Source organism: Carlito syrichta, unplaced genomic scaffold (genome assembly GCF_000164805.1).
Source record: "Carlito syrichta isolate Samal-C Ts95f unplaced genomic scaffold, Tarsius_syrichta-2.0.1 Scaffold301629, whole genome shotgun sequence".
NCBI classification, from domain to species: domain Eukaryota; kingdom Metazoa; phylum Chordata; class Mammalia; order Primates; family Tarsiidae; genus Carlito; species Carlito syrichta.
The window spans coordinates 360170-373527 of NW_007245725.1; positions in this window are offsets into that span (position 1 = coordinate 360170).

Sequence of the window (13358 nt, forward strand, 5' to 3'; positions counted from 1 at the left end):
CCAAGTAGCTGGAATTACAGGCATGCGCTACCATGCCCGGCTGATTTTTTGATTTATTGTAGAGATGAGGTCTCGCTGCCCAGGCGGGTCTCGAACCCGCGGGCTCAGGCAATCCACTCACCTCAGCCTTCCAAAGGCGCGGGATTACAGGCTGAGCCACCGAGCCCGGCTAAAAATTTTTTTAACTTTTCTATTTTTTATTTTTTTGAGTTGAAGTCTCATTCTGTCACCCAAGCTGGAGTGCGGTGGCACACTCATGGCCATCGCAGCCCCCACCTGCTGGGCTCAGGGAATCCTTCCGCTTCAACCTTCCAAGTAACTGGGACTACAGGTGCATGCTACCACGCCTGGCTAATTTTTTAATTTATTTTAGAGACGAGGTCTCACCAAGTTGTCCAGGCTGGTCTTGAACCCCTGGGCTCAGGCAATCCTCTCACTTCAGTCTCCCAAAGTGTTGGGATTATAGGCTTCAGGCACCACGCCCCTGCCTTATAAGCTTTTTTTAAACTTGTAATAAACTTTTATAAAATTTAATGTATCAGAGAAAATAAACCTTTTTTGTTGTTTGTTTGGGGATTTTTTTTTTTTTGAATTGGAGTCTCACTCTGTCACCCAGGCTGTAGTGCAGTGGCACGCTTACGGCCACTGCAACCTCAACCTGCCTAGCCTCAGGTGATTCTTCCACCTCAGCCTTCCAAGCTGGAACTACGGGCGCATGCCACCACGCCTGGCTAATTTTTTGATTTATTGTAGAGACGAGGTCTCACCAATTTGCCCAACCTGATCTCAAACCCCTGGACTCAGTCAATCCTCTTGCCTTGGCCTTCCAAAGTGCTGGGATTACAGACTTGAGCCACCAATCCTGACCAGAAACTTTTTTATTAAGCACTTACTGTGTGTTAGACTATGAGATTTCATTACCTCCTTAGGAAAGGACTCGGACAGATTTTTCTAGTTTGCAGTTCGCATGTACAAAGCTTATCTGAATATAAACTGTTGTAGTGATTTTTCTGTTTGTTTGAGTCAGAGTTTCACTATATTGCCCAAACTGGAGGGCAGTGGCACGCTCACGGCTACTGTAGCCTTGACCTGCTGAATTCAGTTGTGCGAGCGTTCTACCTTAGCCTTCCAAGTAGCTGGAACTGCAGGCATGTGCCACCAAGCCCCACTTTTTTTTTTTTTTTTTTTTTTAGGGATGACATCTCACCAAGTTGCCCAGGCTGTTCTTGTACTCCTGGGCTCAGGCAGTCCTCCCATCTCCACCTCCCAAATTGTTGGGATTACAGGTATGAGCCACCATCCTCGGCTATGTAGTGGTTTTCTTCAAAGCCAAGTGGACTAGCTTTAGCCTCAGGAAAAAAAAAAACAGTTTTAATTGTTAGTGATTTCAAGTCAGAAGGATAGGAGAAAAAATTGGAAACATTAGTTCAGAGATTCCTTTTAAAGTCAGGATTCAGTCCAGATAATTTAAAAACCCAAAATCAATAGACAGAGTTAGAATCTAATAATAGTTTTCTTCTGAAACATAATGTTTTTCTTTCTCTAGTTCCCCCGTTACAGTAGACTAATTTGCAAAATAAGTTTACTCTTTGGCCTAATTTCTTATGTAAGTTTAGCAAGGATGGTGATTGACCATATAGGCTCTTTTTATTTTGGCTTTGCTAGAAATTTTTAATAAGGATTCTAGGATCAGACTTAAAAAAAAAAAACCTTGGACGTGCTTTGGGTTAAATACATGTTCAAAACACATGTCGAAATTTGATCTTCAGCCAGGCTCGGTGGATCAGCCTGTAATCCCAGAACTTTGGGAGGCGAGGTGAGTGAATTGCCTGAGCCCAAGGGTTCACGACCCTCCTGGGCAACTTGGTGAGACCTCATCTCTACAATAAATTTAAAAAATTAGCCAGGCATGGTAGTGTGCACCTGTAGTTCCAGTTACTTAGAAGGCTAAAGCAGAAGGATCGCTGGAGCCCAGCAGGTCGAGGCTGCGGTGGCCGGGAGTGGCCACTGCACTCCAGTCTGGGTGACAGAGAGAGACTCCAACTCAAAAAAAAAAAAAAAGAAATTTTATCTTCATTATGACAGTGTTGGGAAGTAGAGCCTAGTGAGAGGTATTTGAATCATGGCAGATCCCTCATGAATGGCTTTGTGCCTTCCTGGAGCTAGTGAGTTCTTGCTCTTACAAGACTAGATTAGTGTCTCTCGTTGTGTCCTGGGATGCTCCTGGGAGAGTGAGTTGTAAAACCAGGACATTCTTTGAGTTTTGCCTTTTCACAAACGTCCTCTTCCCCTTTGACCTCCTCCACCATGTTATGATGCAGCATGAAAAGCCCTCACCAGAAGCTGAATAAATGTCATGCTTTTTAGATCTTCCAGCTTACAGAACCATGAGCTCAATTAACCCCTTTTCTTCATAAAATGCCCAGCCTTGCATATTCTGTTTTAGCAGAACTAAATGGACTAAGACAGGAGGCTAGGAAGCCAAGTCAAGAACTCATCATCAAACTCTGTTTGGTAATAACTGTATTGATCCAGTGATGAATACCCCTCTTCCTGAGCCCCTTCAATATTTTGAGCTTCCTAGGTCTTTGAGAAAGTGACTTTCTTTATATACTGTAAGGTCGGGATACCTGTAAAGGAATAGTATAGACAACATACCAAGGTAGTTGGCTCATCAAAAAAATTAATTCAGTCCTTCATCAGTTCAATCTAATGTAGTTAATTCTTATTCTGCTTGATGTTTGATTAGCACATTTTTTTAATCAAGTTTTTTTCCCTTTAGAGTTTTAGAATTTTTACCCATTTCATTGTTGTGATCTCAATATTGCCAGAAACCTCTGTTTGTCATAGTTTTTTATTTGTTTGCTTGTTTGTTTTTGTTTTTGGAGAAGTTCTTTATTTTTACACACTCTGACAAAGAGACTTTCAGTAAACAATCTTTCCAAGGGAGAACAGAGAATATGAACATCAGTCTCCAACTGTCAGCAGGTACACTCTCTGCTCAGGGTCTTGTGTCCCCCTTGCCCAGGTGGTGAGATGGAAGTGTGTGCTTCCCTTCCTTTGTTAGCTTCTTGATGGTACTCACATGTCTCATCGTTTTATGCCAAAACATACATTCTACAAAATCATCAAATTCTATCTTGCACTCTTTTTCTGCCCTGATACCACAAATTCCATGTGCACATACTATCCATTCTTATTCAAAAGCATGGCCTCAAGCAGGAATATTGTAGGGCTGTTCAGCACTCTGGATTGTCAACCATTGATCTATGTTAAGACCCAGGCTTTTTTGCACATCAAGAAAGGCATGGCGTTCAGCCACAAAGCCCTTGTACGAGACTGTCAGTTCTTTTCATCCTTTCTGTAAACCTCCTTATAGAATTGCAAGGAACTTTACAATTTGCAAAGAGCTTTCAGAAAAAAAAAAGAAAAGAAAAGCAGCAAAATAAAGCAATTAACTGTGAACAACAAGACTTAAAATAGCCATGGTTAAAGACATAATTTTTGCCCAGGTATGGTGGCTCACGCCTATAATCTCAGCACTTTGGGAGGCCAAGGTGAGAGGATTGCCTGAGCCCACAAGTTTGAGACCAGCCTGGGCAACTTGGTGAGACCTCATCTCTACAATAAATCAAAAAATTAGCTAGACATGGTGGCACACACCTGTAGTTCCAGCTACTTGGAAGGCTGAGGTGGAAGGATCACCTGAGCCCAGCAGGTCAAGACTGTGATGGCCGTGAACTTGCCACTGCACTCCAACCTGGGCAACAAAATGAGACTCCAATTCAAAAAAAAACCAAAAACATAATTTTCAAGGAAATTTGGTTATTTTCTGTGACCTACAGAAATTTACCATAATAGTCATAATTATGATTGATAACATATACCAAGACATATCAGAATTTTAGAACTCTCATACAATTTTGGAATACTTATCAATAGCATAACCATACAAATATAACTTAAAGAAAATTAAACATTGAGAGGCCAAGGTGGGAGGATTGCTTAAGGCCCAGAGTTTGAAATTAGCCTGGGCAACATAACAAGGCTCTCTCTCTACAAAAAAAAATTTTAGGAAATTTGCCAGGCATGGTGGTACACACCTGTAGTCCCAGCTATTGGGAAGGTTGAAGCAGGAGGATTGCTTAAACGCAGGAGTTCAAGCCTACAGTGAGCTATGATTGAGCCACTACACTTCAACCTGGGCAACAGAGCAAGACCTTGTCACTAAAAGAATAAATAAACAGATTAAACATTATTTCTTATTTAATTATGCTGCCTGTGTGATTTTAACATAACTAATAAGCCTAATATGACTCTCTTGGATTTCCAGAGTTCTTCTAGATGTCCAAAATTTAGTGCAAGGTCTAAAGGTCTTAGAATTTGAAAGTGATTTTGGTAAGGCTATCAAATACAGTCATGCAACACGCCATGATATTTCAGTGAATAACAGACCACATATACTGGTAGTGCTCCAGTAAGATTATAATGGAGCTGAAAATTTCCTATCATGTAGTGCTAATATGACCATCGTAACATTGTAGCATAGTGTATCACTCACTTGTGTGTGGCAACACTGGCATGAACAAACCTGCTGCACTGCCAGTTGTAGAAAAGTGTAGCATATACTGTTATGTACAGTACATAATACTATACTTGATAATAAATGACAGTTACTGGTTTATGAATTTACTATACTGTTCTTTTTATTATTATTTCAGATTGCACTACTTGTTAAAAAAAAATTAACTATAAAACAGCCTCACACAAGTCTATCACACATGTGTCCTCAGGCTTCACTGTGACTGTCTTTTCAGACCTCAGAATCCAGCGGCTCAAAATCAAAAGATATAAGCTCACTGCAAGGTATATGTAAGGCTTTCAGGGAGCCCAGCAGTCAGCCCACAACAACTTTAGCTCAAAGACAAATCAAGCAAGTATCAGAAGTATCACAGAAGAAGCCATTGTTAAAGATGACAACTCCATGTGAAGACCTTCCTGAGGAACAAAATATACAGGTGCATGACAGGGACATTGATAATCCTGATCCTGTGTAGGCCTAGGCTAATATATGCATGTCATGGTTTGTAACAAAAAACGTTAAAAGGTTTTTTTTTAATTAATTATAAAATTGATAAAGCTGGCCGGGCTCGGCAGCTCAGCCTATAATCCCAGCACTTTGGGAGGCCGAGGAGAGTGAATTGCCTGAGCCCGAGGATTTGAGACCAGTCTGGGCAATTTGGCAGGACCTCCTCTCTACAGTAAATAGAAAATTAGCTGAATGTGGTGGTGCACGCCTGTAGTTCCAGCTACTTGGAAGACTGAGGCAGAAGGATCACGAGAGCCCAGCAGGTCGACGCTGGGGTGGCCATGAGTGTGCCACAGCACTCCAGCCTTGGCAACAGAGTGAGACTCTGACTCAATAAAATAAAATAAAAATAGATAAAACTTACAGAATAAAGATGTAAAGAAAAAATACATTTATGCAAGTAAGCAATGTGTTTATGTTTTGAGCTACAGAAAGTCAATGTTTACAAATGTAAAGCTTTATAAGGTAAAAATGTTACAATAAGCTATGGTTAATTTATTATTAAAGAAAGAAAAAATTTTTTTTCTAAATTTAGTGAGCCAGGCACGGTGGCTCATGCCTGTTCCCCCAGCACTTTGGGAGGCAGAGGATTGCCTGAGCCCATGGGTTCAAGACCAGCCTGGGAAACTTGGTGAGACATCTCTATAATAAATCAAAAAATTAGCTGGGCATGGTGGATCATGCCTGTAGTTCCAGCTACTTGGAAGACTGAGGCAGAAGAATTGCCTGAGCCCAGCAGGTCGAGGCTGCAGTGGCCATGAGCATGCCACTGCACTCCAGCCTAGGTGGCAGAGTGAAACTCCGACTCAAAAAAATTAATCACATAATTAATTAATTTAGTGTAACCTAAGTGTGCATTATTTATAAAATCTAGAGTAGTATACAATAATGTCCTAAGTTTTCACAGTAATTCACCACTGACTTACTGACTCATCCAGAGCAACTTCCAGTCCTTAAAGCTCTATTCATGGTAAGTGCCCTGTACAAGTGTACCATTTTTTTATCTTTGGTACCATATTTTTACTGTGCCTTACCTATGTTTATATTTGTTCAGGTACCATATTTGTACTGTGCCTTACCTATGTTTATATTGTTCACAAATACATACCATTGTGTTATAGGTGCTTGCAATATTTACTACGTAACATGCTGTACAGATTTGATAGCAATAACTTATACCATACAGCATAGATATGTATAATAAACTATACCATCAGCCGGGCTCAGTGGTTCAGCCTGTAATCCCGCACCTTTGGGAGGCTGGGGTGAGTGTATTGCCTGAGCTCGTGGGTTCGAGACCCGCCTGGGCAGCGAGACCTCATCTCTACAATAAATCAAAAAATCAGCCAGGCGTGGTAGCGCATGCCTGTAATTCCGGCTACTTGGAAGGCTGAGGTGGAAGGATCGCCAGAGCCCAGCAGGTTGAGGCTGCGGTGGCCGGGAGCGGCCACTGCACTCCAGTCTGGGCGACAGAGTGAGACTCCAACTCAAAAAATAATAATAATAATAATAAATAAACTATACCATCTAGGTTTATAAAAGTACATTCTTTTACATGATGTTCATACATTCATGAAATCACCTAATGACTTATTTCTTATAGCATATCTCTATCATTAAGTGATGGGAATGATTTATGTCAAAAGTTTAAAACACTTGCCCAGCCAGGCACAATAGCTCTCACTTGTAATTCCAGCACTTTGGGAGGCTGAGGCGAAAGGATTGCCTGAGCTGACGGGTTTGAGACTAGCCTGCGCAACTTGGTGAGACCTCATCTCTACAATAAATCAAAAAATTGACCGGGCATGATGGCACATGCCTATAGTTCCAGCTACTTGGAAAGCTGAGGCAGAAGGATTGCCTGAGCCCAGCAGGTCAAGGCTGCAGAGGCCGTGAGCTTGCCACTGCACTCTAGCCTGTGCAACAGAGTGAGGTTCTGACTCAAAAAAATAAAAATAAAATTTTTTTAATTAAAAAAAAAAACCCAAGTAGGATCACAAGTCACTGTAAAATAAGAGTCATTCAATTAGCCAGAGTGATAATTAAAAGATTTCAAAACCTTCACTCTTTCAGAGTGGAGACTCAGTTTTGCAAAGAATCAAAAGACCGAATATATCCAATGTGAGGCACACAGAATCTGTTTCTCTTACCTCTTTTTTTTTCAGTTTTCTCAAACAGTGAACAAAAACTTTTTATAGTCTCTTATTCTATACGAAAATCTTGTTTAAAAGAGGAAAACAAGTCTTACATTTGTACCACTATCCAATTCATACTAAAACTAGTTTTAATAAAACTTTATATACAAATTCACCCGGTCTCAGTCAACTTTGACAATACGAGATTTTCATAAACTACTTATAACCTCTTATAATTTTTTCCTTTTTTCCTTACATTTTTATATCCAATGAGTTTTATCCATGTCATTTTTTTCCATTTATTTATTCTGAAACAACCCTTAAATTACCTATAAACTAGAAAAAATTATTTTCTTAACAAAAATCATATCCTCAAGCCCGGCATGGTGACTCAAGCCTATAATCCCAGCACTTTGGGAGGCCTAGGTGAAAGGATTGCCGGAGCCCCAGGGTTCGAGACCAGCCTGGGCAACTTGGTGAGACCCGTCTCTACAATAAATCAAAAAATTAGCCGGGCATGGTGGCGCATGCCTGTAGTTCCAGCTACTTGGAAGGTTGAAGCGGAAGTATCGCCGGAGCCCAGCAGGTCAAGTCTGGGTGACAGAGTGAGACTCCAACTCAAAATAGTAATAATAATAATAATAAGCCGGTCGTGGTAGCACACGCCTGTAGTTCCAGCCGCTTATAAGGCTGAGACGGAAGGATCTCTTGAGCCCATCAGGTGGAGGCTGCAGTTGCTGTGAGCGTGCCACTGACTCCAGCCTAGGCAACAGAGTGAGACTCCAATTTTTTTTTTTAATTCTCTTGCCTTTCTTATACCTTTCTTGTCAACAATGTATCATTTTTCCTTGTATACTTTGTACACAGAATTGTTTCTCTTATTTTTAGTAGCTTTAATTACAATTAATTATAATTTTAACTTTTAGTAACTGTGATTTCCAGTGAAAAACCTAGGACGGAGGTCATTTTAATTGTTATGTACCAAAACACTTTATGAATACATATTTTATAATTTTTGGAAACATAGGCTTCTTCATAGAACAAATTTTTAATGTGGAACAGGGCATATTTACTAATCTAAATATCTTTGTTTCTCTGAAATAAGAAGCCAAAAGTATATCAGCTTAAACTTAAGCTTAATAATTAATGTGTTGGTATTTTAACTTACTTAAACATGACGCAAGTATTTTATGATTATCTGTTACTTAATTTGACATAGCATGACTTTAGGATTTTAAATTACTGAAAAGATTTTTGAAACGACAGCTAGTTTATTGATAAATGTTTATCCATTTACATTTATCTAATTTACTTATTCTTAGCAATATTTGAAATGTTCATGGAAATCAAAGCAAGCCATTTAAGTTATTTTTCTTTTGAAAACACAAAACCAAGCTAACCCTGCATCAACCAGTCTCATCTTAATCAAGGCCTTTGAGGTACTAGACACAAGTACCTCCCCAGTGTCCCCCTAAGTCACCCCAGGATCTCAAGTACCCGCATGACATCTAGGCCAGCTGTGAAGGATAGAGCCTGTTTGAGTCTTGGATTCACACAGCAGTTGCAGAGCCTAGGACAGAAGACAGAACTGTGAAAACAATGCCTAGAGAATCTAAACCCTTTCAACATGGTCAGGAGGCAGAGCTGAACCATATTGGGCTTGGCTGTACCCTACAGTTGGTAGCCCATGAATTGTGGACACACATATGTCCCCAGGCTTCACTGGAGCCCCTTTTCAGATCTCAAAATCCAGAGGCTCAAAACCAAAGACATCAACTCACTGCAAGATGTGCATAAGGCTTCCAGGGAGCCCAGCAGTCAGCCCTCATCAACTTTAGCTCAAGGACAAATCAAGCAAGTATCAAAAAGATCACAAAAGCTATGGCTTTATGACCTTAAAGCATCTAGCAGATATTTTACGTCTGACCAATAGATGCAGGCAAAAATTGTCTAAATTAAATTCTAGAGACATTTCTAGATGATTTTGCCCACAATTTTAAAACTAGCTTTATTTACCAAATGTTGTCTAAGATTACAAACTAAAAGGAATTTTTGAGCTAGTTTTTGTTTTGTTTATATACATTTTTATCATCAAGAAGAACTTAGCCTAGGCAACATAGCAAACCTCCTTCTCTCAAAAAAAAAAAAAAAAAAAAAAAAAGAATTAGCTGGGCATGGTGGCACATACCTGTAGTCCCAGCTACTCAGGAAACTGAGGTAGGAGGATTGCTTAAGACCAGGAAGTTGAGGCTGCAGTGAGCCAAGATTGTGCCACTACACTCCAACCTGGATGACATTGTGTGACACTTTCAATAAAAAGAAAGAACATAGGTCATATTGTCTGGTATCAGAGATCAATTTCATGGAAACTGTGGGCTAGATTTTAGATCTGAAGGTTTCCAAAGTGCATCTGGGTGGACAAAATATCAATTTTTACTAAAATTTGATTTGTTGCATTTTCCCCTTACTTGGTCTTGGTTTCATTTTTGTTTGTTTCTTTTCCTGGACAGTGGTTATAAATTCTAGCCTTGCCCTGAGAGGTTTATCAAGATAGCCACTTTCTAGGAGAGCCTCAATTTGGAGAGAGAATTGGGTTTAGGTGTGTCAGTTCAATGAGACATAGATGAGGATTTTAAAATGGATGCCAAACCAAAATAAAATCTCAGAAATTCATTACAAGATGTTACAAGGAAATAATAGATGAGCCTAGGAGAAAATTCAGAAGTCTGTTCAAAATAACTAGTTGAATATCATAAAGTCATATTTTGGAGAACAACTTCAGTTAGTTGACTTTTTAATTTGGTTTCCACCCAGGCGCAGTGGTTCAAGCCTGTAATCCCAGCACTTTGGGAGGCTGAGGTGAGAGGATTACCTGAAGGGTTCAAGACCAGCCTGGTGAGACCTTGTCTCTACAATAAATCAAAGAATTAGCCGGGCATGATGGTGCACACCTGTAGTTCCAGCTATTTGGAAGACAAGTGGAAGGATTGCCTGAGCCCAGCAGGTCAAGGCTGCAATAGCAGTGAGCATGCCATTGCCCTCCAGCCTGGGCAACAGAGTGAGACTTTGACTCAAAAAAAAGAAATACCTTTAATTTGGTTTCTATTTCTTAACTGGATTACTGATTTCAGGGCAGAGGCCATTAACTGATAGAGCTGACAAAGCGTTGGCAGCTTCCAAGACCTAATACTTACATATATGAAAGGCAGGTGCAGCTGAAAGGTGCACCTAGAACCCCAGAAATCAAGGATTCCATTCCTGCACTGAATTCCAGGTCCCCCAGAGCTGAGGCAAAATCCCAACAGGGAAATGCCACAGGGCTGGGCTCTGCAACCCTCCCTCAGTGCACTTCAAGGAGGATAACCCCTAGGATGATAGGTGTCCCAGGGCCAGCTAGCCCACTCTAGCCAGTCTGTCCCCAGTCTGTTCTATTCCTTGGTGATCAGTGCTCCCACAGCCTCCATGTACTCAAGCCACGCCTATTGCCAGGTTGTAGTACCAGTTCTGAGATCCCCTGTTTCTGACCAACCTAGCCAATGACTTTTCTCATACCAAGCTACCATTTACTGTCAGTTTCTGTTTGACTCAGTCAGAAATCTGAGTCTCTTCTTATCTAAATGCACAAAGACATGAGTAACCCCTGCAGTAATAACCATTACCTTTAAAATTATAGCTCTTGACCAAGCGTGGTAACTCACACCTATATCTCAGCACTTTGGGAAGCTAAGGTGGGAGAATCACTTGAGGCCAAGAGTTTGAGACTAGCCTGGGCAACATAGCAAGACTCCATCTCTACAGAAAAATTAATGCAAATTAATGGGTGTGGTGGCACATGTCTGTAGTCCTAGCTACTCAGGAGGCTGAGATGGAAGAATTCCTGGAGCTGAAGAGTTCGAGGCTGCAGTGAGCCATGATTGTATCACTACACTCCAGCCTGGATGACAGAGGAAGACCCCGTCTCTAAAAAATAAAAATAAATTTTAAAAAATAGATAAAATTGTAGCTTTTGCCAGTGACCCATTAGTTAGCACATATACCCCCAAAGTCAAGTGTTCTCTCACCGTGTAAAATAAGCATTGGTGCCAGGCTCAGTGGCTCAGCCTGTAATCCCAGCACTTTGGGAGGCCAAGGTGAGTGGATTGCCTGAGTCCGTAGGTTTGAGACCCACCTGGGCAACTTGGCGAGACCTCATCTCTACAATAAATCAAAAATTAGCCGGGCGTGGTAGTGCATGCCTGTAGTTCCAGCTACTTGGAAGGCTGAGGTGAAAAGATCGCTGGAGCCCAGCAGGTCGAGGCCGTGGTGGCCGGGAGCGGCCACTGCACTCCAGTCTGGGTGACGGAGTGAGACTCCAACTCAAATAAATAAATTAATTAATTAAGTAAAATAACCATTGGTACCTTCAAAAGCCCAAGATGACAGCCCAGTACAGAAGAGGGCAGAGCATTAGATCTGAGAGGAACCTATCCACCACTCTTGGGGATCCACAAGGAAAACAGAAGACCCCCCCACATGGGAGTCTGTGGTTCCTTTTAATTTTTTTGAATTGGAGTCTCACTCTGTTGCCCAGCCTGGAGTGCAATGGCACACTCACGGCCCCCACAGCCTCGACCTGCTGTGCTCAGGGGATCCTTCCGCCTCAGCCTTCCAAGTAGCCAGAATTACAATATGGGGATGATGAGAATGAGAAAGAAAAGCTGGCCTTTCAATAAGAGCTCATAGATACACCATAAGACCCAAACGACAGAAGCTTAAGGAAGTCTAAAATGTGTTTTAATTCTGAACTTGATTAACAATAATTCTGAGTCACAGTTTGAATGTACAACTTGCAGAACAGTTGAAAACAAACAAGACAATAAAAAAACCTTTCAAATGAGTGCATATTTAGGGAAAATTTATGCGAGTGTTCAGGACATCTGAAATGAGCTCTTTTTTCCCCCCCTCTTTTTTCTGATTGCTCTTTGTGAAGCAATAAGGCAAATAAGCATCAAACAGATCATTTGATACAAAAAGAAAAAAATCTATGTTCAATGACTATAAATTTAGAAACTCCGCCCTCTTGCCAAGGCATCTCTGTGTTATCCAGCAGGAACCTCAACTACTGACTATGTCAGTCAAATAGCCAAAAGTATCAGGTTCATTTGCTAAAAATAATATTCCAACTCAAATTATCTTGGCAGACAATACCAAAAAAAAAATTATTCTGGCCAATAAAGTGACCACATTTTAGGAGACTAAATATAAACAGAAAAAACAAGTAATAGCTGCATGACCTTGGGAAAATTACTAATTAAGCCTCAGTCTTTTCATCATTAAAATTATATTTTTAATACAGGTTCATTATTTCTACTCCACAATGCCAAAAGGAGACAAAAACAAAAACACTCTGAAACCCAAAAGTGTTTTTGCAAGTTTGGCAACAAAATCTACTGTGAACAAATGTGAATGAAGCCTTTGTTGTCTCAGTACTCAGTATCCTTCAACCACACATGCCTCTGCTGTTAACTGGCATTTTGTGGCATGGGGATTAATTGCACTGGAAAATGTCCAAAAGAGTTAAAGATATACCTGTGGGTAATAGTGTAAAGAAGAAAAGAAAGTATCTGTCTTTATCAATAGCTCAGAAAGTGGAGCTACGGCAGAAGCTTGATGATGGTGTGTCTGTGAGATGTCTTACTAAAGAATATGGCATGGGAACCACCACCATGTATGACTTAAAGAAACAGAAAGGTAAGGTGTTGAAATTTTACAGTGACAGTGATAACCAAGAACTAATTAAAAATAGAAAAACATTGCATAGGACCAAAAATGAATATCTGGACCGTGTGTTGATTGAATGGATTCAAAACAAAGAAGTAAAGATATGCCCCTGACTGGTTTGTTAGTCATAAAACAAGCTAGAATATACCATGAAGAACTGAACATTGAAGGTGAGTGTGAATATTCAGAAGGCTGGCTGCAGAAATTTAAAAAGCATCATGGAATCAAGTATCTTAAAATTTGTGGTAAGAAAGCTTCTTCTGATCATGAAAATCCTGAAAATTATGTTGATGAATTTGCTAAGATAATATCTGATGAAAACCTTAGCCCTGAACAGATTTTTTTTTTTTTGAGTTGGTGTCTCACTCTGTCGC